At 46.7% G+C, this 26,311-nt stretch overlaps 1 long non-coding RNA gene across 2 annotated transcripts in view; it reads right to left on the bottom strand.

Moving 5' to 3' along the window:
• Positions 1 to 26,311, bottom strand: part of LOC142767100 (uncharacterized) — an 83,361-nt gene that overhangs the window by 40,916 nt on the left and 16,134 nt on the right. For both annotated transcript variants that reach the window (XR_012884750.1, XR_012884751.1), the window contains exon 2: positions 18,985 to 19,105. This is a non-coding gene — a long non-coding RNA (uncharacterized LOC142767100). The remainder of the gene's footprint in view (positions 1 to 18,984; positions 19,106 to 26,311) is intronic.

Raw genomic sequence — 26,311 nt, 5'->3', positions numbered from 1 at the left:
CCAGGAACCACAGTCGCTCGAGTTTACAGCGTGTCAGTTTCCTTCTGACACCCCCAGTACCAATTTACGGGATGTCATAAAGGAGGAGTTGACAGTTATGACTGTTAATGCGTACACAGACCCTCACCTCTGTAAAGCCGCACTGGCTTACGCGGAAGTCGCCGCAGATACTCCAGCCTTCATTCCACCAATACCACCGATGACGACGCGAGCCCATCTGGTATCCCTGGCGCCCAGCACGCAAAACCTGGCCTACTATGCTCCACCGGTGCCAGCACACTTGGATTTCATAATCCCCAGCCGAAACAACCAACCCTACTATTATTCATGGCGCCCGACGATACCTACATGCTACTATTGCGGATATCGTGGACACATCGCACGTGTCTGTCACGAGCGTCACCGTGACGAACGTCGTGGGTGTGACACTTACGAACGGGACGACTATGCCTTAGCAAGCACTTTCCAGCCCCATCAATACGCTACGCTTCTCGGTCGCTCTTCCTCGATATCAGATAGATAGATATGTGCAGTTGAACGTCCCAAAACCACCATATGATTAAACGAGACGCCGTAGTGGAGGGCTCCGGATATTTCGGCCACCTGGGGTTCTTTAACGTGCACCCAAATCTAAGCACACGGGCCTACAAAATTTCCGGCTCCATCGGAAATGCAGCTGCCACAGCCAAGATTCGAACCCGCGACCTGCGTGTCAGCAGCCAAGTGCCTTAGCCACTAGACCACCATGGCAGGGCTTTCTCTATATCAATAACTCCTGAAATGGCTCCTCACTGTTGTGATGCTAGGCATCGCTCGCCGTCCCCTCTCCGTCGCTCTACGTCACCACCTCTACAAGCGTCACAGTTCGCCGACCGTCGCCCGGAAAACTCAATTACGCAGCTTCGGGGAGAAAAGCTGCATTCAGCGAAGTAAAAAAAAATTCCTCCAGAATATTCTCATATTATGATATCTGTTTCGGTGGTAGGCATAAAAGTGGAAGCATTAATAGACACTTGTGCTAGTTTCTCGGTCATTCACAGAGATTTGTGTGCGCGTCTCCGCAATGTTACTACGCCCTACGATGCACCTAGGTTGCTCGCTGCTCAAGAGTACGCCATCCGACCTTCCGCCATGTGCACTGTTCTTGTCTACATTGATGGACTTCTCTGTTATTTGCAATTTGCAGAGCTTATTTCGTGTACTCAACAGCTAATATTAGGTTGGGACTCTCTTTCCACGGCGTACACGTCCATCTGCTTCCGGCAACGCGTCCTTCACATGAACAATACCGCCTATTTGCTTCACGCAGATGACGCACCACTTCTTTTTATGCTGCGGAAGAGACTGAGCTACCTCCGCACAGTCAGCGACTTGTTAGACTTTTGTCTGGTGTCATCGACTACAGCGATGTGCTAGTACAACCCTCCGTACACTGTGTCACTAGAGGAATAGCCTTCGCATCAGGTATAATATGTTTCGAAGATGGCTTCGCATTCGTTTGCGCAACAATCCCAACGCTAGAAAAAATTCTGGTTCCGAAGAGCTCAACGTTGGCTTGCGTCGCTACACCGGAGCCTTTCTCTGTGGTAACTTTTCAAGACGCTTCTCCTGGAGATTCCCCTGTTGCACGTTCCCTATCCACCTCCACTCTCAAAACCACCATCACCTCTGGCCTGACCCTTTCAGAGACACAACTGCTTGCCTTGCTAAGCACGTAGCTTTGTTTGACGTCGATTCGCCCGTATCGGCACAGACGTGCGTCACCACACATTGCACTGAGACGGAGGGTACGGCAATCGTACGCCGTCAGCCATATAGCGTATCAGTAGCTTACTGGAAGGGTAGTGAAGAAAACGTCGACGACATGTTGAGACGAAACATAATACGCCCCTCTGCTAGCCCTTGGGCGTCACCTGTCGTCTTCGTTCGAAAAAAAGATGGTTATGTGTGCTTCTGCGTAGATTACCGGACGCTAAACAAGATCTTGCGCAAGGATGTATAATCTATACCACGTAGAGATGACGCCTTCGATTCGCTACAAGGAGCTCAATACTTATCAAATCTCAATCTACGTTCGAGATAGTGGCAGATAGAAATTCATGAGGACGTTAAAAAAAGACGGCATTATCGACACCAGACGGACTTTACGAGTTCAATGTAAAGCCATTCAGCCTGTGCAACGCACACGCGATATCCGAACGCATGATTGACATCATTTTGCGCGGCCTGAAGGGGAAAACGTGCCTGTGCTATCTGGACAACATCACTGCTTTCTCGTCAACCTTCTCTCAACACTTACACCATTTAGACGAAGTTCTTATGTGGTTTTGTGCGGCTGCCCTTCAGCTGAACACGAAAAACTGCCATTTTTCCAGCAGGACAATTAAGGTCTTAGGCCACATTGTGAGTAAGGATTGCATTTGTCCTGATCCCGCTAAAGTGTCGGCCGTTCTTCATTTTCCTCGTCCTAGGAGGACCAAGGACTTACGCAGTTTTCTCGGCCTGGCTTCATACTTCCGTCAATCGATACGACACTTTGCCTCGATAGGGCCACGTTTCCCCAAGTTACTCGATTCCGGCGTTTGCTTTGTGTAGTCTCCTGCCTACGAATAAGCGTTTAGCCATCTGAAAAAAAAAATGCCCTCACATCTGAAACAGTACTTCGCCATTTCAATGAAACAGCACCCACACTCTTGCATACTGACGCTAGCGGTTACGGAATCGGAGGTATTCTACTAAAGCGCAATCATTCACTATGTGAAAGGGTCCTTGCGTGCGCAAGCTGCACCCTGACCAACACCGAAAAGTATTACACCATTACTGAACGGAGTGTTTAGCTGCCGTGTGGTCGGTGGGGAAATTTCGACCTTATCTTCATGGCCGTCATTTTACCAAAGTTACAGACCGTCATGCCTTATGTTGGCTTTTCACGCTCAAGAGTTTGTCAGAACACCTTGGTCGATGGAATATACGTCTTCAAGAATACGCCTTTACTACTACCTACAAGGTTGGCAAAAAGCACCAGGACTTAGATGCGCTTTCTCGCTGCCCGTTTTCTAGGGCGCCGTTCACTGCTTCCTTTACTAACTTCAGCGAAGAACGCTTGAATAGCCCTTCCACATCTGTTTCGTTCTTAGCCGCCATTAACAAGATCCTTCCTGACGGCCACGGCTCCATCATAATGCATCAACTCGCTGACGGTTACTGTGGAGGCATCACAGATAGCCTTCAGGGGAAATCGTGATCGCTTACTGTCCGCTTTCGGCGACAGCTCAGGCATTTTGAGCTCAATAACCGCATTCTTTACCATCACATCTAACACCCGAATGGTCAACGCTGGGTACCCGTTCTGCTTTGCTCTCCTCGAGCCGATATTTTTAACGTTTACCACGACTACCTCACTGCTGGTCACTTTGGGTTTCAGAAAACATACGATCGCATTAAAGGTCATTTCTACCAGCCAGGGATGTCCGCCAGCGTAGCAAAGTACGTCGCCTACTGCAACATCTGTCAGCGCCGAAAGCTTGCGACATCACCTCAATATAGAGAGTTGCAACCACTTCCATGTCCGTCGGCACCATTTTAAGTCGTTGGCATCAATTTATATGATCCCCTTCCCACGACTATCATAGCAATCGATGGATAGTAACAGCTGTGGACCTCTTGACACGTTACGCTGAAACTTCCCGCGTGAATTCGGCTTCCGCGTTCTGGCGTGGCTACATTTATCTTTGAAGCCTTAATCTTGCGACACAGTGCTCTTCGTGTTATCCTTAGTGACCATGGAAAAGCTTTCCTTTCACAAGTTGTGGAGTAGTTGCTAAAAGGCTCCGGCACAAGCCGGTGGCTTATAGAAATTGAAGACAACCTTCAGTTATCACCCCCAAACCAAAGGGCTCACTGAACGCTTTCATCGTATTCTGTCCGACATGATAGCCATGTACCTTGAGCTATACCAGACCATCTGGAATGCGATTTTGCCGTTCGAAACAATCGCTTATAATACCGTCGTAGAACGCAAAACTGGCTACTAGTCGTTCTACGTTGTCTACAGCCGATCGCCATCTTCCTTTCTGAACGTCTCGTTCTTGATAGCCCCGGTTACACCATCTGCCTCCTCCTGTGAACAATATGTGTCCCGCCTCCATCACTGTTTCCAGCTCGCCAGACTCAACGCTGAGGAGAAACAACAAGCCATAAGAATCTGCATGACGTATCCCACACCACTGTGACCTTCCACCCCAGTGACATGATGCTACCGCGGACACCAGTTCACACCCCTGGCCCGTGCTACAAATTTCAAATTCGATTCCTCGGCCCATACACACTCTTAGAGCAGACCTCGTCCGTTAATAATCGCGTTCAACCTGCGATTGCTCTAAGTGACCGGCGCTGTTGCGGTACCGAGATAGTGTACGTCTCGCGTATGATGCCTTTCGCAAAGCGTTCTCTGCTTCTATAGGTTGCGGTCAGAATGGCCACACTCATGCGCGGAAAATTCGTGTGGGCATTTGAAGCACGCCTCTTCATCTCCTGTACAAAACCATCATCACCATCATCATATTCATTGCTAGTGGGGTTGACCCTTGAGCCGGTTCTGTGCCTCAGAGGTAACTGTTTTGGCCACGTCTTCCAGGCCTAATAAAGGCGTGTAAAGGACTACGTCGCAATACGTCAACCTTCAAACGACACTTTCAGTTTCGATATGAAGTTGATGACTTCTCCGTGACATGACAAGGCAGTCTGACAATGCGAGAACTTGGCAATTCACTACGTACTAATAACAGATAAGAGGTCTGCTCGTGGTACATATTGATACAAAACAGCCGCTAAACACGGCTGCATGAAAGAGGAGGACGAAATGGGTTTTTCCGTGGGATGCTGGTCTGGCGCCATCTTACTCGTCGAGTTCTGCGCGCTCCAAATAGAACATTAAACAAGTTACTCGTAACACTATTGGTGGAGGTCGACGACCCCTGTACTTCGATGGAGACGCGCAGCGGTCGCACCATCGGCGAGCTTTCGACTGCTTCGACTGCTGGTACTTCCTCTACGCCGCCCTCGTCAGTCCAAGCCACCACCTACGTCACACTCCCGCACCTCCGGAATCCCGGCACTTTCTCCGGTGATGGTACGATCGACCTAGACACTTGGCTGAAGCGGTACGAGCGCGTCAGTGCAACTCACCGCTGGGATCCCACGCTCATGCTCGCCAACGTGCTTTTCTACCTGAACGGCACTCCCCGAACATGGTTTGAAAGCTACGAAGCCGACATAACGAGCTAGGATCTCTTCAAAGAAAAGATACGTGACCTGTTCGGCGATTCATCTGGTCATCAGCTCGCTGCGAAGAAGGCTCTTGCCACACGGGCCCAATCTTCCACCGAATCGTACGTCTCCTACATTCTTGACGTTTTGGCCCTTTGTTCCAAGGCCGACCAGTCCATGTCCGAAGACGAAAAGGTTAACCACGTCTTGAAAGGCATTGCCGACGATGCATTCAACCTGCTGGTTTTTAACAAAATCTCGAGCATCGACAACATCCTTAAAGAATGCCGACGTCTCGAACAAGCTAAAGCCCGCCGTGTAGCCAAAAACATCGTGCGCCTTCCGAACACAGCGGCCACCTCTTCGTGTGACGACGTCTTCCACCAGGCCCCTCCATGTGACAACCTCACACGCATCATTCGTCGAGAGGTCGAGGCAGCACAACCGGTAGCCACGCCACTACCGACGCCTACGCCTTCCCCGACCACGATTTCTTTGATACAAGCCGTCGTTCGTCAAGAGCTATCGAATGTTGGCCTACATTCTGTACCTGCCGTATACTCTGCTGCGCCTTCTTTTCGTCCCCCTTCTGCTCCTCGCATACAACGCAATCCGTCCGAATGGCGTACCCTTGATGACAGGCCCATATGTTTCAACTGTCGACGCGTTGGTCATATCGCACGTCACTGCCGCAGCCGCTGTGCTCCACCGTCCCATTATGCACCTCAGTATTACACCACTTCTGCTCGCGAATCGTCCCCATCACTTTCTCCATCAACGCCGACCACGTTTTCCGCTCCTACAGCACCTCTCAGCAGACCTCGCTACAACCGGTCACCGTCCCCTGCTCGTCGTCAGTCCCGGTCGCCCCCACAACGCCGTGCTGCCTCGCCGACCTATTCGCAGCATCTCCGACCGGAAAACTAGGCCGTGCAGCTTCTGGAGGTGGAGCTGCGTTGACGACCTTCGTAAGAAATCCTCGATTAACGTTAACAACGAACCGGAACATTTTGGACGTTACTGTCGACAATGTTCGTGTCCGTGCGTTGATAGATACTGGCGCGCATGTGTCCATTATGAGTGCTAACCTTCGCCTCCGACTTAAAAAACTTGTCACGCCCGCCCTCAACCAAGCTGTACGAGTCGCCGATGGATGAACTGCCGCAATTCTTGGCATGTGCTCTGCGCGAGTGTCTATTGGGGAGAGAAGCACTGTTGTTCTTTTCGCTGTTATCGAACATTGCCCTCATGAACTCATTCTCGGTATGGATTTTCTAGCCACGCACTCTGCCCTCATAGACTGTTCAGCTGGCTCTCTCCATCTCGATTTACCCCTCTTTTCCGACCCGCCTAGCCCACCGCAAACCAGCCTCTGCTGCATTGATTTCACGCGTCTCCCTCCTATCTCCGTCACACATGTCGACTTATCCTCCACGCCGCCAGTACCTGATGGTGATTACATGGTGGCCCCGATTCCTGCAGTGATGCTTACGCAGGGGGTTGCTGTGCCGCATATGACTCTGACGATTAAGAGAAACCGCACCTTCCTTCCACTGGTCAACTTTTCACTCACCACCCAAGTTCTGCCACAGGGTATCTCCCTGGCCAAAATTGCTGCTCTCCAAGATGACCATGTCGAGCCCTTCAGAGTTGACAATTGCTGCAGCTCAGTCAGTGGTTCCACTCCATCACGTTCTTGGGGTGCCGACATTGAGCGAATAGTGTCATCGGACCTCACGTCTGAGCAAGCTTCAGCGCTTTGCCACGTTCTTAAAGGCTATCGTAGGATTTTCGACTTTGCGAGCAACTCTTTAGGCCAAACGACCACTGTCACCCATCGCATAAATACTGGCCATGCAACCCCCATTCACCGACGCCCCTACCGTGTGTCGGCGTCGCAGCGTGCAATATTACAACATGAAGTCGGCAAAATGCTTGCGAAAAACATTATCGAGCCTTCATGCAGCCCCTGGGCTTCTCCAGTCTTCCTTGTTAAAAAGAAAGATGGAACATGGCGCTTTTGTGTCGATTACCGTCACCTTAATAAAATTACCAAAAAAGACGTTTATCCTTTACCTCGCATCGACGACGCCCTCGACTGCCTGTACGGTGCCACCGATTTTTCAACTATTGACCTTCGGTCAGGGTACTGGCAGATAGCCGTCGACGAGATGGACCGCGAGAAGACCGCATTCATCACTCCTAATGGTCTTTATCAGTTTAAGGTGATGCCCTTTGGACTCTGCAATGCACCAGCCACATTTTAAAGAGTGATGGACTCATCGCTCCAAGGGTTGAAATGGTCCACCTACTTGTGTTACCTTGACGATGTGATTGTCTTTTCGCCCACATTCGACTCGCATCTTGATCGTTTGTCAGCTATTTTGAACGTTTTTCGTCGAGCCGGACTCCAGCTTCACGCCTCCAAGTGCCACTTCGCTCGTCGCCAAATTTCCGTGCTTGGTCACCTTGTCGATGCCCAAGGCGTGCGTCCAGATCCAGAGAAAATTCGTGCAGTCATGAACTTTCCCGTTCCGAGGACCACAAAGGATCTCCGCAGTTTTGTGGGGTTGTGCTCGTATTTCAGACGCTTTGTTAAGGACTTTGCGACCATTGCACGCCCACTCACAGACCTCTTGAAGAGAGACGCCTCGTTTACCTGGGGCCATGATCAAGCATCATCGTTTTCGCAACTTACGACACTGCTTACAACGCCACCAATCTTGGCTCACTTTGATCCATTAGCTCCAACCGAGGTTCACACGGACGCCAGTGGACACGGCCTAGGAGCTGTGCTATTGCAGCGACAACGCGGACACGACCGTGTTATAGCCTACGCAAGTCGACTACTATCTGCAGCTGAGCGCAACTATTCCATCACGGAGCGCGAGTGCCTCGCCCTTGTATGGGCAGTCGCCAAGTTTCGCCCATACCTGTACGGGCGCTCATTCCGTGTTGTCACGGATCATCACGCGCTCTGCTGGCTAGCCTCCCTGAAGGACCCCACGGGACGTCTCGCTCGTTGGGCTCTACGCCTTCAAGAGTACACGTTCTCTGTAATGTACAAAACAGGGCGATTACATCAGGATGCGGATTGTTTATCCCGCTACCCTGTTGACGAAGCAACCGATACCGACGCTATCACGGACGTTTTTTCTGTGTCGCAGCTGTTAAACATTGGCGAAGAATAACGTCGGGCTGCTTCTTTACGAGCCATCATTGACAAACTGGAGTCAACGCCACGCGACCCGTCCCTACGAATGTTTTTGGTGAAATACGGGATCCTATATCGCCGAAACCTTGATTCCTTCGGATCAGGCTTACTTCCTGTCATCCCAGCGCACCTGCGTTCCTCTGTCCTGCACCAACTCCATGACGCTCCCATAACGAGACATTTGGGCGTTTCTCGCACGTACGATCGAGTACAACGTCGGTTTTTTTTGGCCTAGACTTGCCCGCTCTGTTCGACGCTATGTCGCCGCTTATGAGCCCTGTCAGCGTCGCAAAACGCCGTCTGCCCTCCCAGCCGGTTACCTTCAGCCGATCGACGTTCCCAACGAGCCTTTCTTTCGAGTTGGTCTCGACCTGTTGGGCCCTTTTCCACTCTCCACAGCCGGAAATGAATGAATTGCTGTTGCCACAGACTATGTGACGCGGTACGCAATCACACGAGCACTCCCGACAAGCTGCGCTACCGGCGTTGCGGACTTTCTGCTGTACGACATAATATTAGTGCACGGTGCTCCCCGTCAACTTCTCACCGATCGTGGCCGCACGTTCTTATCAGCTGTCGTTCATGAAATCCTGAGGGCTTGTCATACCAAGCACAAATTTACTACGTCGTACCATCTCCAGTCAAATGGCCTCACGGAGCGCCTTAACAGGACCCTAACCGATATGCTTGCCAAATAAGTTGCGCCAGGCCACCACGATTGGGACATTCATTTGCCGTATGTGACGTTCGCCTACAACTCATTTCGTCACAACACTGCCGGATATTCGCCCTTCCATCTACTATATGGCCGGGACTCAACTCTACCTTTAGACACGTTACTACCTGCGGCCACTGAATATGCTGGTGAAGCCATCGCCCGCGCCGACCACGCGTGCCAAATCGCCCGTAACCGTCTACAGGCTTCACAGGCGCGCCAACAACAGCTCTACAATTCTTACCATAGGGACGTGCACTTTTCTCCGGGTTCTCTCGTGCTCCTCTGGTCACCTACTCGGCGTGTGGGACTGTCGGAAAAACTGTTGTCGCCCTACACTGGACCATTCCGTATCGTTCGCCAAGTGACAGACGTCACGTACAAGATTGTTACAACTGATCCAACAAAGTCATCGTCAGCTCCGAGCGACATCGTTCACGTGGCTCGGCTAAAGCCCTATTACCCCCCTTCGACATCATCTGCGTAAATTTAGCACCGGGACGGTGCTTCTACCGCCGGGGGTTATGATACAAAACAGCCGCTGAACACGGCTGCATGAAAGAAGAGGACGAAGTGGGTTTTTCCGTTGGATGCTGGTCTTGCGCCATCTTACTCGTCGAGTTCTGTGCGCTGTAAATAGATCATTAAACAAGTTACTCGTAACAATATAAACGATGAGTGCATTGTCCCTATTGACCTTGATAGTGATTTCTTTAATTTAGGCTGCATAAAAACTTTGTTTGCAAACTCGGAAGAACCTTGATGATTAGTCACGATAAGGTCCGCTCCCAATACTGTGCAAGTAAAATTTTAATATCAAAGTAACTATCCGTGCACGCTGCCTGACTATGTGTGGTATGTGGTAATACTACTTGCATACGGATGAAACTAAAATTGTCCCTGTTGCGCTGTCTAAAAACTGCCTCGGTACACCTTTAAAAAAAACTAAAGCAAGCAATATTTTTCGCGTTTTAGTTAAGTACAATCTCTCAATCCAGGAAATACCACTTGTACCACGAAACGACGCTTGGTAAGTGAGAAAACGCACGAAAAGGAAATGTGGATGGAGATGCCGCCTTGATCTTCTTGCACGAAACCGTGCGACATTATCAAATTCAAACGCGCGTACTGAGTGTTATGTAGATATTATTTCATAAAAGTTAAGTACATTGTCATCTGTCAGTGTGATGGACCTAAATACGAAGTTTCAAAAATATTCATCGAGCCAATGTTGCGAAAATACAATACATTTTCAAAATTTGAGCATCATGAAATTCAAAAATAAACTTCAACCCTAATTTTCTCCACTGATAATGAACTTAAGATATGAACAATCTCGGTGTGCAGCCTGTCAGTCTAAACAGAGACATTGGTTCTCTTTAGTGTACCTTTGAGAAAATATTGCCAACTGCTGGTTCAACACGAGTCATTGCAAACACTGCTTTGAATCAATATTTGATTTTAAATCTCTACAAAACTAGATTTTATGTAAAACAAAAGAGGTTCACTGATATTTTAGTCCTATTATTCCATTGAAATTGGCCTCGTCGTTGACCTTGTGTTCTAGTAACTAAACAGCGGTCATGAGTTCTTTTTGGGGCATGGTGTAACGTTATTATGATCCTTTTCTCGTGCCCGATTCAAGTTCTATTGTGATATTTCTGAGGGCAGAATGATCCGAAGACATGCAGTGAATTCAGCTTAGATGTCGAAGATCTCTACTACCGTGCATTGGGATTACCTTGTGACAAATTTTTCATGTTTTCCTTCCCTTGGTGGAGAATCGTCAACATAAAGACAAATGAATATTGGCACAACCTTTACAAAACCTTCCCTCGCACGACGGAACGTTCTACCGATCCGCATTATTAATACAAATGGCTCTATTGAGGTCGGGAGCTGAGGTGGGGCAAATGACTCTACGTCATGGGGGGTAACTTTGTGGCAACGTTGTTTTTGCCTGAATATGATTGGGGAAAAAAGTCTAGCACAAAGCTACACCACCAAAAGTTCATTTCAGGTATCTACAACTGGTCTCTGTTCTAGTAACCTCACAGCTGTAAGAACATTTATTCATACATTTGCTTCCTCAACCAAAACGTTCAACCTCGAAGATACTCCAATGCCTACTGGCCTAGCGGATTCAATTGAATACAAAATTGCGTCTTCGCAGTCTGGCCATCTCCAGTTTTTTTGGGTCCTCCGCATATTACTGATGATGTGCATATCAGGTTTCACTGCTGCTGCTCATCCCAGGTAAAGGGGTCGTTCAAAGTTTACTATGTCGAAGTTATCATTCTCGAAAGTTTTTCTCCGGAACCCACACTATCGAATCCGAAACCTTGCTAGTATAGAAAAGCAGCGCTGCAGTTTCCACGGCCACCCTGGAGGTGAGAGCGCACACTTCTCAGCCGCTCCCGCAGATGAGAGTGGCGGCTGGCAGAGGTAGTGTGTGCGCGCACCGCCGTAACAAAACTAAAGCAGTGGCTACTTGGGCTGGTTGGTATTGCATTTTTTGAGAGAAATATACTTCCTTAGTGCACAGATAATGTTCAAGATGGCACATATAGCAGAGAGATAGGACAGAGCGGACACTTACAACCAATTTTATTGCACAAATGGCGGCAATATATGTAGTGTCAAGAGGGCAAAGAGATCACACACAGAAAAAAGGACAAACGATGGCGCATGCGCCAGACTACTTTATTCCAATTCTAAAATGACAACTTAACTGAAAAGATACCTGTCAATCTAGCAGCAACTAGACTTGTGCAGTCCTATGCTTTATATGCGGGGAGGGTACTTGGCAATGCAAGAAAAAAGGCGAAAATGGACGATTTAGTGGAATAATGCAGTGTTTCTACACTAAGTCAACCAGTTGTCAGTCGCCTTGATGTATACTACACTCGAAGCTTGTACGGGGCTGCTATAAGCTGCTAGGAGGAGTTCTGGCGGCGTAATGTAGAGTCTACTGGCTAAGGAATTTCAGCAGTAAGAAGCCCTTAATAATATCAGTGGAATATTGGCAAGCCAATGGTAGCCAATAGTCGTTGAAAGCGAATGTGTGCGTAATAATGGCATTTCATTGGCAACAATGGGGTCCGAAAATGGTCATATGTTTAATGTGTGTTGTCAACTGTGTCGGTGAAAGGACAGCTATTAATTAGTATATGTAGAGCGGGCCGGCGTCGGCTGGATATTGAAAAATGCAACGGCAGAACGTCGGGCCCATGTCGGCTTGAACATCGCTCCTACAGCATAGGAAGTTGCACTTGGCCGAAATGCCAAACTTGGGCCAATATCGCGGCCGACGTTAGCCGATATGGGTCCATGATTGGTTCAATTCCGGTGTGGTGCCTGGGTAGTTTGCTCGGGGGCACGACGCAGCGGCTTCTCCACTCCAGTGGCGGCGTCTGGCGTGGAAACGCCGCACTAGCACCGGTGGCCGCTTCCCATTGAAATCCGCTTCTTCGGCCGGGAACTAAAAATACAGGAGGCACTGGCTGCGTGTACGAAAAGCGAGTGGCTGTTTCGGCAGGGAATATGAATTCAAGTAACAGGGCCACACCAGACCCTATTATCTGCTTTTTTTTTCTTGGCACGCTCCATGGAGTCACGCCGCTCTTTCGGCACGAAGGGTACCGACGTATTCCTTGCCTCTTCGGAGGCACTGGGGGCCCGCACGTGCAAGCTGGTAGTTCTAATTCTGGGCCTCCCTTCACCTCAAGATCTGAGGACCCTGAAGTCTTAGGTCTCTGTTGGCGAGTAGGCGGAGTAGTTCAGACTACAGCCGCCTTGTGGGCAGGCGCCAGAACCACTGGCTCACAACGCTCGGGTCGAAGGAGTGACGAGGGCTGGTGCGCTGGTGTCCCTGACACACCGCATCAGCGTATGCTGTGCCATAGAATGGCGCGACACTTTCTTGCTTCCTTGAAAGAAATGTTTTCTTTCACCTTCAGCGTTATTATCTCTTTTTCGTTCTTCCAATATAGACTGGAATGCGAGTACACGGCATGGTTTCCGTCACAGCTTACGCAGTGTGGCTGCTCTTTGCAGTTCTTAGACACGTGGCCCAGGACTCTACATTGTGGACAACCTTGGCAATTACGACACCAATTATAGCCGTGGCCACATTTTTGGCATTGGAAGCAACGACAAGGGTTTGGTATGGATGGCCTGACAGAGGTCTCCGTGTACCTTGTTTGAATGGTTCTGGAAGTTTACAGGAAGAAAACGTGAGTATTAGGTGTTTTGTTGGTGCTTGCTTGTTATCTCTCCTGATGATGATTCTCTGTACACTAGTCACATTTTGGCCCTTTCACCCCTCTAAAAGTTCAGTTTCGGTAAGGTTGAGTCTGCATCAGATACCACTCTGCGAGTTGTCTTCATTTATCTGTGGGGTCTTACGGTGATCGGTACGCCACCGAAAGTTGAGAGGTCGCCTATCTTTTCAAATTGTTCTTTGTCCCGAATTTAGAGGAGGAGAATTCCACTAGCTTTTCTGGTTACCTTGTATTCAGCCCTAACAGTTTCAGTAGGACACCTGGCAACTACAAAATAATATACGGTCCTGGCTTGCTCACCTTCACCTTCAGCGTTATTATCTCTTTTTATTTCGTCCACTATAGACTAGAATGCGAGTACACGGCATGGTTTCCGTCACAGCTTACGCAGTGTGGCTGCTCTTTGCAGCCACATTGCGCTTTGCAGCCACACTTGGCTGCTCTGCAGTTTTCTCACAGTGAATGACGTGAAAGTGAAGAAATGTTTCTATGGGCTGGTTCAAAAAGTTTATTTCACTGGTTCGTACCCGCTTCAAGCCGATACGATCGGTAAGTAGTTGAAATGCTTTATGCAATACAGTCTTATTTTTATTCCGCAGCGTCGGCGACCAGCCGTTATGGAGCCCTACGATGGGACACTACAAATTTGTGAATACTAAAAACTTGAAGACGCCTATCATAAAACGCTACCATAATCTTATTCGCCTAGACAAAGACAGTCTATTAACACAGGGTTAACCCTCACCACCAGACAAATTGGAAGTGAAAAAAAAAAAGAAACAGGAAAGATAAAAAGGGATGAAAAGATGCAGATGTAAAGAGAGAGAGAAAGGAATAGAAAAAAGCGACTACAATTTACCCTGGGTGGGTCAGCCCAGGGGTGAAATTTATGTGAAGACGGGGTCAAAGGGGCATCTTACCTCAGCCGGGGGGCCTTAAAGGTCCAATAAACTGTCGCGGCTCAATGCCCAGGATCCCATTTTTTCCGCATACGGCTCGGCCACGCACATCTAGGCGTGGGAGGGAGTCAGAAACTCTCCCGCTAGCTCGGGTCTGTGGTACCGCTACAAACCAAACGCCTGCCTACACAGACGCCCCTGCGGGCTTCGGCAAACTTTTTCTAAAGCTTGTTAAGATTAGCATATGATAATTGCGACCATATAATCAAATGGCACAAGTTTTCACGTGGATTCCCGTGAAGTCACGCCACGTAAAAGGCACAAACACGAAGGCTCTCTACATCATGTTTACGCGGCACCGTCTTGTACTGCCATTCAGAAACGTTTTTGGCCTATATAGCGCTGTAGACGTTTTTCTCACACAATAAAAAGATATAGCTTACCTTCAAGTGAAACAAAGGCAGAAATGCAAAGTGTTAAAAATGGGTGTGCTTGTGACCAGTAACCGAACAATGCAGGCACAGGTAAAGTTTTTACAAAAAGGTACTGAACAAACATAAGGTTGTACATGCTGAGCTCTCTTTTGGCAATATATTTTCACAGAATGTGCCTGTGGGGAAACTAGTAACACTATTGAATGCTTCTTGGGGATGTTTTTGCAATGTACCCTTAAAGATATTGTTACGGGAAGACAGCAAAAGTTACGGGCAGACGCCGCATTGCATAACAGTATCAATGCAGGGCCGCGCATTGTTTTGTTGGACTATAGAAATGTGCATACATATGTATACATGAAGGAAACGTTACGAAACACAAGGTAGCTTGGTGACGCATCTCGTGCAGTTTATTGCAAAGGCGCCCGTTTGTCATGGGTAATGGTGACAGTTATGGGTGACAGCCCTGTAATTGGGAAGTGGAGGCGGAGTATGAGGTGAGACGGCACGCAAGCTGGCGCATACGAAAGCTCGCACTGAAATCAGCAACCGCGGCAGCGTGAATACGCGTAGAGAAGTGGTTTTTCATATATGCGTGCGAATCGACTACACTGACAGAAGGCAGAACAAGAAACGAAGAGTTGGGTGGTGGCCTTGGCACCGCCAAGAGAAAAAAAATCACAAGACCTGATGAAGTAGGCCACCACCATACCTTAACAGGTTAAGTACAAACGGCATAGAACCTTGGTAGCGGAAAGAATAGACAAAGTACGCTACAACACAGTCCATATAAGGAAATAAATGGAGTAGGCGGGTTGCTTATAAGCGTGCCCTGCTTGTGATCTTCCAATGATTGTAAAACTACTACTTTAATATTGGTATATTTGACTTACAGGTCACTAATGTGTATAAATTGAAAACTCTGCGTATAAATAAATGTACTGTATTTCAAAAAATGAAAAATAATTATTCTATTCCCTTCTATTCCACGAAAAATGCGCTTAATTCCATCGTCATTTCTTTCGTTCAAGTGTTTTCCTTAATTCATTCCCATTTCATTCCGAAGTCCCGAAAATGTGGACTAATTGTGGAATCATCTTGATTCTGGAGTGACAACACCGCAACAGTGGCATCCACGTCTCTTCGCGGTAGTGGCTAAATTCACGACTTGACGGAAGTTTCCAAAGAACAACCGCCCAGCACCTTCACCAGATGTCATTTCGTCAAGACGTTGACGAATGCAGGAGTTGGTATGTCAAGACAAAACTGATGAGATGGCAGAACTTGGGGCCAAGTAAAGAATCACGCCATATCCACCGAGTAAATTATGATAAGTGGGTGAAGTTTGAGAGGGAGAGGTCATCGGTAAACTGTAACTCTGCCGTGAAAACATTATAGATCATTAATAAGACGTAAGGCTGTGCGTGTATAATACAAAACAACTTTAGTCTTATTCTTACTCGTTTGTTGTTTCATTTCTTTGTTGGTTGTTTTCATTTCTTCGTTATCGTGGTGGCTGTATTGCGAGGTCGCGTCAATATTACGGCTTTATGATCCGTGAAATAGAGTGAGAGGGAATTCTCGTGCTGGCTGCAGTGGGAAATTTGCAAAGACCGAGTGCGTGCACGTCCCTCCGATTGTGGTAGGTTGCATATCAATGAATGAGTTAGTATTCGGAAAGCATGTGCTACACGATGCAGACATTAGGAATGATGTCCATCCTTGCATGAGTCCGTGTGGCCTTAAGTCTATGCACCCGTCCGTGCGTCTCTCCGTGCGTCCGTCCGTGCACGGAAGGACGAGTGCGTTCGTCTGTCTGCCGCATGCGTCCATCCATCCTTACGTCCATCTGTGTGTTCACATATATGTATGTCTCTTTGTCTCTCTGTCTGTCTGTCTCTCTGTCTCTTCTCCGTCTGTTTTTCACTAACACTAGCATCACCTGCTGAGTGAGTCAAACAACTAGGTGGTTACGAACCAGTCAAAAGAGGCGTGCAGGAACATACCCATGACTTTAGGAGCTTCATCCCTAATACAAAACATGTGACCTTTGCATACAACACGACAGTGCAGGAGATTACGCCAGTGCAGATATGTCGACATGCAGTTCAGTATACGGAAGGAATACCTTAACGACGCTCGACGCGATGCTGCGAAGCATCGCTGACAATGAAATCTTCTACTCCGCCGTCTACCTTCAGCGCGCTGAAGAAGCTCGACAACTCGCCAGATGAAAATCACTATACAGCACAAAAACACAACTGACACAAAGAACCTAACGCAAGCGAGCACCATGTTGCAGAAAGCACCTAATAGCTCAAAAACAAATATTTCTGCAGAACTTGTTCACCTGTGCATCATAAATCACCAGACGACCAACAGCAGCTGTTACACTCTTCGACAAAACTTCGTGGAATGGAAGCTCGGTGACCGCGTTTGGGTATGAACGCCGATAAGCAGACGTCAATTAAGTCAAAAACATCTTCTGCGATACTCACGGCCCATACAAGGTGCTTCCACATGATCACAGTTTTGATTCCTATGTTATCCCATACGACATTACTAACTCTGAACGGCACCGAACTCGACCGGCAGTCATTCACCTCCTGCTTCTAAAGTCGTTTGCGCCCTTGAGTGGATGTGGGGATTGTTCTTGTAGCTTTATTTTACTTTCTTGGTTTATGCCTTTTTTTTCGTTGGATGCAATCCCCCTTGCCCTGGTATTCCGTTTTTTTGTTCTTTTTTTAAGTATGAGTTGCAGTAGTAGCCCATCAAGAACACTTTGTATATATCCCTTGGACAGTTACGTCAAGTGGTGATCACACGAATTGTTGATTCAATTAAAGTACACTTACTCAGGTTCTGTGATAAAAAACCCGCAATTGCCGATGTCCAGTATGGAACTACAAAAATTACTTCATTATGAACAAAAAAACCCGAAGAGTTTTATGGCACATTTTGTTGCAAACTAGGGTGAATAAATTACGTAAGTGAAACAGACAAAGATGAACGCCAAAATGTTGCCCCAGCCTCGTCGTGGTGGCCTAGTGGCCATAGTACCTGGCTGCTGACCCGAAGGTCGCTGGATCGAATCCCGGTGGCGGCGGCGGTGGCTGCGATTTCGCTAGAGGCCAAAATGCTGTAGGCCCCCGTGCTCAGACTAGAGTGCTTGTTAAAGAACCCCAGGTGGTCAAAGTTTTCTGAGCTCTCCACTGTGGCATCACTAATAGTCATATGATGATTTTGGTACGTTGCCCCCCACATATCAATCAAGAGATTGGCACAGTAGAGGAGAAAATGGCCGTGCAACTCGCAAGCGTATGTTTTAATTGAGCAATTACTTGGATGGCAGGAATATTCCTGTTTTTATGCCTCAACATGTGCACCTTCTAAGGATACATGTAAATACGTTTGTTATTGAACGTGTCACAAGGATTTTTTTCCACGTCTTGAAGAGGTTGTGACCACTCATTTCGCACACCGCTTGATTTGAGAAGGACGCTAAGCTCATTTCGTTGGTATTTCCAAAACAATTGCATAATCTTCTTCTAAACAACAAGACATGTTGATAAGAAAAACGAGAAGTTAAATCACAGCGCTCTGATGTGACCGCTCTTTTCCTGCATACGATGTTGTGCGCGTCCAGCAACTCTAAATTAATTAACAAAAGTACGCACACTACCAGAAAATCCAATCCAGAACAGAAATATGGTATCTTTGGGCAAATATTTCTTAATGTTAGAAGAAGTAAGAGCTATAAAGACAGGAAAAGTAGTGCCACAAGTACAACAATATATTGGTGGGAGTTTAGTGATATTCAGTAGAGTTATGCTGCTGATATATTTTAAAGGTAAGGACAATTTTCTCTCTGCTTCAATTTGCAACTCAATTGTGTTTCAGAAAGATTGCTTTTACAGTACTGCTGCAGTATAGTATGCAAGCGTGCACTATTAGTTTCTCAATATGCAGAATACCAGTAGCAAACATATCAGCGTTTTTTTAAGAGTTGTAGTCAGTATCACTGCGCTCAGGCAAAACTATTAGATACGGAGTCCAAACTACTATCTCGGCTTTCACAGTGGTCTTCTCAATGCGTGAGCAGCTATGCTATACATCATTACTGTACGGTATCATCACAGATCTTCAATTCAGAGTCTTCAATGCTCCTTACTTTGAGGGTCTCCTCTTGCTATGCACCCATCACATAAAGCAAGAATCATTTGCGATGTGAACACGATCATCACAACGAAAGCCTTCATGTTGATACAAGATGATCAGTTTCTCTCATGTACCTGTTGAAGAAGGTTGCGATGCTTGTAATTCCAATGGCGAAGTACAGTAGTACATTGGCATGAAAAAAATAAAGGATATCCAAGAGTGGTCTAACTTAGAACTATTCTATTCTGTTTCTCTTCCATTAAGTTTGACGTGCATTTATTGTTATTCTGAATGCAAGCTCATGCGGCGACGAGCAATTGTATTTTTAAGTGGCCTAAGCTAACGCTCCTTCTGTTGTCCTAAAATCAGCTGGTTCATTAAAACGTCACGTGTTAAAGATAACGAGATAGGTAGCTGGCTTTTTGTCTGTGGCCGTCATATGGAAAACTAGTTCAAGAATATTTAAAAATGCTAATAATATTTAAGGTTTAATTTTTCAAAACCACAATATGATTATGAGAGATGCTGAATATAGGGCTCAAGAAATTGCCACCACCTGGGGTGTTTTAACGTGTCCGTAAATCAAAGTACACGGGCGTCAAAGAGTGTCGCCTCCATCAAAATTGCAGTCATAGTAGCCGGGACTTCATACCGAGAACTTCCGTTTATCAGCCCAGCGCCAAAACTAGTTTACTTTGACGATAGAGCAGTTCATAAAACGTTATTGTGTCATATGTCTTCTGCTTCGCTTTGCACGAACACCTTTACGCTTTTTAGAGAGCTTGCATTTGCAACACCAGATGGCAAGTTGCATTGTAAAAGCTTTGCTTATGAATGTTTTGATGACATAAGTTGAAGGAAGTTCACCAGCGCGAAATGCAGTGTTGTAAAAACTCATTAATTACAATATCATACGCCATCTGTCGAGTGTCACTTCAGGGATATGCGCAAGATCAAATGTCACAGGAGACCACAGCTCTTAGTTCGAACTACGGAGAAGAAGGCCGACACACAAACTCCTCCGAAAGAATGGTCAGGCGATGCCCTTCAAAGCGCACCTTTTGTCCCTTTGCACCATCTGTCGGGTAATTGGGATCAGATCACAGCCATGCTGAAGCACTACAGAGATCAGCGTTGAAGCGACGACATATGGTGTATATAACTGGTCCATACTAAATGCACGAGCTGTTGTCGTTGATGGGAGCAATATGTGGTTGTACAACTAATATTCATATTATCATAAATTACTCCAGCGGCTTTTTATGAAATCGAAAACTTCGATTTTTCACTCACGGGTGATTTTTCGCTCACTACCAACGCTGCCAACGCCAACGGCGCAATTTCTGCGACACGATCTCTCAAACGCTATAACAGATAATGTGATTGTGGTAGGGCCTGCCATTTCGTGAAGTCTCGTTTAAACCGAACAGTATTGCTTCTGTGAGAAGTAGTCTGTTGCGACCCGGGTTGACGTTATCCAACCACTGCCACCAGTTGTTGCGATTCTGTGTCCCACGGGTCTCAGTTAGGTAGCGGGCCACCGTCCTAGAACCCCTCGTTAAAAAAGCCAGGTGAGGCGCTCGTAAGAACGGTAACAATTTATTTACATGGTTAGTAACTGAGAATTTGAAAGGAGAACGAGAAGTCAAAAACAGTACAGGAGCATTGTTGAAATGTAAAACTTAAAATATACAAAAGTGTTCCGCCTATATAGCGCCACGTTTCAAACCCTGGGCGCATTTTCCGTGTATTCGGCCTATACGGCGCTATGGTTTAGGTGCTCCACCCACGAATGAAGGTAAAGACACCATTAAATGTATGTGTACAGAGCACAGTTAACACGATGTCAAAATATGGTCACAAGAGCACTGCACTGACTTTTCGCACACGTCACCAAGATTTCGCGTACGTTTGATGATCTTAGATAACATTGGTTTCTAAGACATTTCTGACAGTTGGGTGAGGTTCGAAAAACTGGCTCCCAGTTCACGTGTCAAACTTGCCTGACTGCGTTCGGGTAAAACAATGTAGTGGTCCGCCAGCATAACGTCAAAGCATGCCGCTTCATTCAGGCGATATTATGGAGAATGGTGAAAGAAGGAGTGGTCGACTAATCCCTCGTCGTGGAAGCCGGCTCCCGCAGCAGATATTGCCTTTTCTTTTCCTTCAACCCCACATTCGATTCCTCGTTGATTGCTGGAAGGTGAGGCTTAGCTGCGAATTTCCGGGGCTCCGCTTTTCCATGCAAGGTGCACTCACAACCAGTTTGGTTTTAGTTTTTAGACCAAACTGCAAATACTACGCCGGTTCCGGTCTGTCCAGATCCTCGGTGACCTCAAAAATGGTCCCGCTGTTTCCTTGTTTGCCTCGAAAGCCTTGCATAAAGTCCAGCTCACAAGGGCCTTTCTTGGCTCGTGCATTTTTTTGCGCGAACTGGTACCGGACCCCTCGTGCACGTTTCGCTGACAGGGAATCGACCCGCCTTGACGGTACACCCTTGCTTGGAATGCGTCGAAATATTTTTGTCCAGTTCACAAAGACCGAAAGACTTCGACAATGATGACGGTCATAACAAGTCACATAGTTCAAATGTATTTCTCGTTCTTAGTGATAGCAAGGGGCAGAGACAGCACTTTCTTGAGGCAAGGTCGTTGATTGTTGCCAACGAACGCCTGCCTATATGGCCACTTTGGACACCAGTCTCACATTTCTGTCTTTATGGCCACGTTGCTCAAAACCATGGCCTCCTGCCACCTTACTACAGCCTGCCCTAAAATCCCACTGAACTCGAACCTTTGAAACACTCACTGTCCACGCAGTCTCTTAAGATATTCTGACTGCCCCTTGAGGATTTCCGCACCACATGGCCACACCACTGTGTAAGAAAAGTTAAAAAAACAAAGCGAGAGGCCGCCCACTTACGTCTTCTTAGACTGATGGTACCATTGCCTTCAATTGGTCAGGACTGACTGTGTGTGTTCCCCCTCTAATTTTTTGCGCCTCAATATTGTCTGACAGGCCAAAAATGCTCAATTAACATAATATATTTTTCATCAGTTATGCATTTTCAGTTTTAATTGGTCACCCTTTCTCTTGGCGCTAATATTTTGTGCAAACCAAGTAACTTCTGAGGTTTCTCTGTTTTGTTTGCGACGACTCATTTCATCCCTTTCACTTACTTTTTACCTTTCGTATATCTGAACTAGGTTTTTTAGCATGTACCTAATTGGACAAACTTGAAGTTATCCCGCCTTTGCAATATTCTTGCAGAAAATTCACCAAAACGCATCAAAGAGCTTCTAAGCTGTCAAATAAAAATACCCATGGTGGTCCACGTTCTACTGCAAATATTCAGTACTTCAAGAGAAATCTAGGCAGCACAGAACGTTGGGCCAGTGTTGGGGATAGAGTGGCAGTTCATGGCCCAAGGAGGGCCTAGTTTGACAACGTACCGACAATGATGGCTGTGCCAGCCGAAGAGAACGGCGATGTTGGACCAGCATAGACAACGTACCGTCAATGACAGCTGTGCCAGCCGAATAGAACGGCGTTGTTGGACCACATTGACAACGTTCCGCCAATAATGGCTGTGCCAGGCGAATATAACAGTGATTTACGACCAGCATTCAGAACTTTCCGCCATTATTGGCCGTGCCAGCGTATTAGAACGGTCACATTGGACCGAGTTGTAGAACCAGTAGCCAATATGAGCGGAGGCTTGCAATTTAGACTGGCATTATTGGCCCGTCTCGAAACTTTATGTCGACGTCAGCTAAAGAGTCAACCTCGTTGGATAAACATGGACCGGTATGAGCTAATTTCTGGGTCTGCTGCTTTTGGCGCTGTTCTGTTATCACTCACGTGTCGATTTTTCAAGTTCGAGAGAGTAACGTGCTGGGCGCATGAGTATAATATTTTTGTCATAAAATCATGCACGCCTAGTTGATAGGCATAATTGTTGACTGAAGACTATTTTACCGATAAACATGGATCGAGTTTGTCGCCTGTAAGACGCCCGATTCAGTGCTTTCCCAAATGAAAATTGTGCAGATCTGTGCAATTAAGCAACCACGGATGCCACTGCTGAACGCGACCCACTTCGGAGAGTTCATTTTGTCGCATCACGCTGGCGATGGCACACCAAGTGCTTTGGACGTCGCGGATATCGGCCGCGAAGCATATCTCATTGTGTGTCCTGCTATGCTATCGCCACGACCGACTTGTTTTTTTCGCGTTCACAGCGCTTGCCAGTTAACGGCACAAAAGTGCTGGACGTGTGGGAACTCGGGGTTATTAGTTGCGTTACGATGATTGAATTGTACAACACACGCATTTGCTGTAATTTGACAAACGCACGGACGCTCGCGTCCGGTGTCGCAACGGCCACACGAATCACCTACAACGTTGCAGCGAATGGTTGGTAAAGTGTGGTGGAATGCGTGGGCGTCGGGCACCTTGCCTCCATGGGTCGTCGCGAGTTACAATTTTGTTGTGGGACGTATTTTTGTTGATTATTTTGACATATATGCGTTGCCCTACTGCAGCCAAAACATCAGCTAGCTTATGAAGTACGTAGACTTAATTGAGCCCGGCCGCAGTACGACGTGCTAAAAAAAACGTTTCCGTGAGTTTATATGTGCTTATGCATAGAACACATAACAAGTAGGCTAAATTGTTTATAAACAAGAAACACGCATGCCAACGGTGCCGTGTAGTTTAATGAAATACAAGACCACAACCCCTCTCCACCCCTCTCCCTTCTGCTTTTTTTATGTCTGTCGAAAAAAGGAAGTGCTCTGCACAGACCTGGCAAGCTGGTTCCTGTAAAGTAGAGAGTTTTATTTCAAACTCGCTCTCCTTTATCAATTTTCCGTTTAGAGGGATGGTTAAGGACAGCTGGTTGTCTTTCGAGAAATCAATGGATGTACACATACAAATCAGAAAATGTGTCAAAAATCGCTTTAATATCGAGCACATTAGAAGGGTAATTTGACAACTGGTGTCAGGACTGGTCCTCAAAACTGAAAAGCAATATGTATGAATAAATCTTAAGGTACGAGTGAGTGACTGATTCTAGTACTGAAGATCATTGTCTGCGCTGTCAGCAGCTGTGCATGTTTTTGGTATATTTGGCATGTGAGATCTTGAACTTTGTTTCTGACATATATTCTCAATCTCGCTCAGTTGTATGATTATACATTCCTTTCTCTAGGCTCAGTGCAGACGAGCAAACAGGACTGTTCTGATCAGCAAATAACTAGTTTATTTGTCTTAATTATCACATACTCTGTGTGCAATTTTGTGGTGTATGTGTTTTGAGGACGTCCAATAATAAGTGGGAAAGCCAAACAGAACTAACAGCAAGGAACGGCTCAGTTGGCGAAAGTAAGTGGCGCATATTACTCTTCCCATATTTTAGTCTGTGGAAAGAAGAAAGTGCTCTGCGCAGATCTGGCAAGATAGTTTCTGTAAAGTAGAGAGTTCTGTTTCAGACCCGCTGTCCTTAATTATTTTCAGTTTAGTGGGGTGGCTAACGCCAGCTGGCTGTCTTTAGAGAAATCAATGGACGCACACGTTACAAACCGGAATAGGTGTCAAAAATTGCTGTAATCTCCAAAACATCAGGACGATCATTTGACAGCTGGTGTCAGGACTGGTCCTCAAAACTGAAATGCAATATCTATGAATAAATCTTAAGCTACGAGTGAGTGACTGTTTGTAATACTGAAGACTGTTGCCTGTGCTGTCAGCAGTTGTGAAGTTTTTTGTATATTTGGCATGTGAGATCTTAAAATTTCTTTCACACGGTGTTTCTCAATCTAGCTCGGTCATATTTTTATAGTTTCCTTTCTGCTAGGCTCTCTGTGGCGCTGCATCCAGCTGGTACCAGGAGGCTTCAGCGACAAAGTCGTAGTTACAAAACCCTCACCAGCTGAGAGGAGAAGTACTGACGTGTGAACCATACGAAGCAGATTGCCGGAGAAAGCAGCGACAATTACTTTTACAGTCCACAAACCACGCTAAGAGTTGAAAGTTGTAACGTTGATGAATTTCCAGCTAAGGATCAAAGTACACTAAGAAAAGATACTGAGGATACGCCATAAGCAAATCACAAAACAAGAACTGACGGAGGTTTGTCTTCATCACATGAACAGCCTTCGACTGATAGGGCGGTTAAGTAACTGACAAATAAGAGTGCACGAGGGAGAGCTGTCACACGAGGTCGTCAGCAGTCAAACGATTCAGGCTGGAATTGGGGATGGTGCCAGGGTAGGCACAGGGAGACTGGAAACCCCGTCCTCTCCCAATATTTGCCTGACTCCTGTGTTGTATTATGACTATGCGTTACGACTATGTTCCCAAGAGGGAACATAGTCGTACTGTAACACAGTTGTCCAGTTACCTGCCTTTCTGCTCCCCTTTAAGGAATTCGCTTATCGAGGGGTTCACGCCTGGTATATAACATTTTTTGCCACCAACCCTGCTAAAATACATTATGAACAACAGAAAACTCAGAGCAATTGTTGCCACCATACTTTGATTTTTTGCTTTGTGTGCAAATGGATCTAGCGAGAAGTATGTAGAACACCAAATAAAAGCACCACATTCATCACCTGCTAGTACCTCCTTTCATATTAGTACAAAGTACTGAAGAAGCATGCCAAGAGCAGTCCTACGAAGCGAAATAATATAAAGCAACAGGAGGCTGAGTGGTCCTAGTATCGTTTATCTCAGAGACAAGACGACGATAAACACTTGGCTGGGCCTCGCCATGACGAAAGACCCCTCGCCGTTTATTTGCTGGGCTTAAATATCCGCGCTCACAGCGGGGAAGGGGGAAAGAAAGAAAAGGAAGGAACGTAAAGTGCACGAAACGGTGGAGAGGAGGAGAAGACGATATCGCCTAGGGCGAAGGCTGATAGCAGATAGTCCGGTCTGTTACAGTAATGACTGGTACAACACCACAACAAAAAGACCTTTCAGTCATGTTAGCAGTTCATGCAGGGCAGTGAAAAGTCATTAAAATTTACCTTCAATGCCTTTCTTGCACAAGAACATTAAAAGAAATGCACACTGATTGAGAAGGATGCTACTACTCTAATCTGGCTCTTATGCACTGATGAAACATACTTGGACCTGTATTCCTAACAACAGCTTCAGTACAACTCTTCAACATACCCTCAAAAGTGCTGACTGCATGTAGACGAGACATGAAGGCAGACTACGATGCGACACATTGACCACGTTAACCAACAACCATGAACTTAGGCTAGAGTAGATGCCACAAGAAATCTTGAACACTGGGATTTCCGAACCAAACTCTTGACTTCAGAAACACA

Source organism: Rhipicephalus microplus, chromosome 7 (genome assembly GCF_043290135.1).
Source record: "Rhipicephalus microplus isolate Deutch F79 chromosome 7, USDA_Rmic, whole genome shotgun sequence".
NCBI lineage: Eukaryota > Metazoa > Arthropoda > Arachnida > Ixodida > Ixodidae > Rhipicephalus > Rhipicephalus microplus.
This window is presented reverse-complemented; position numbering and strand designations above follow the sequence as displayed.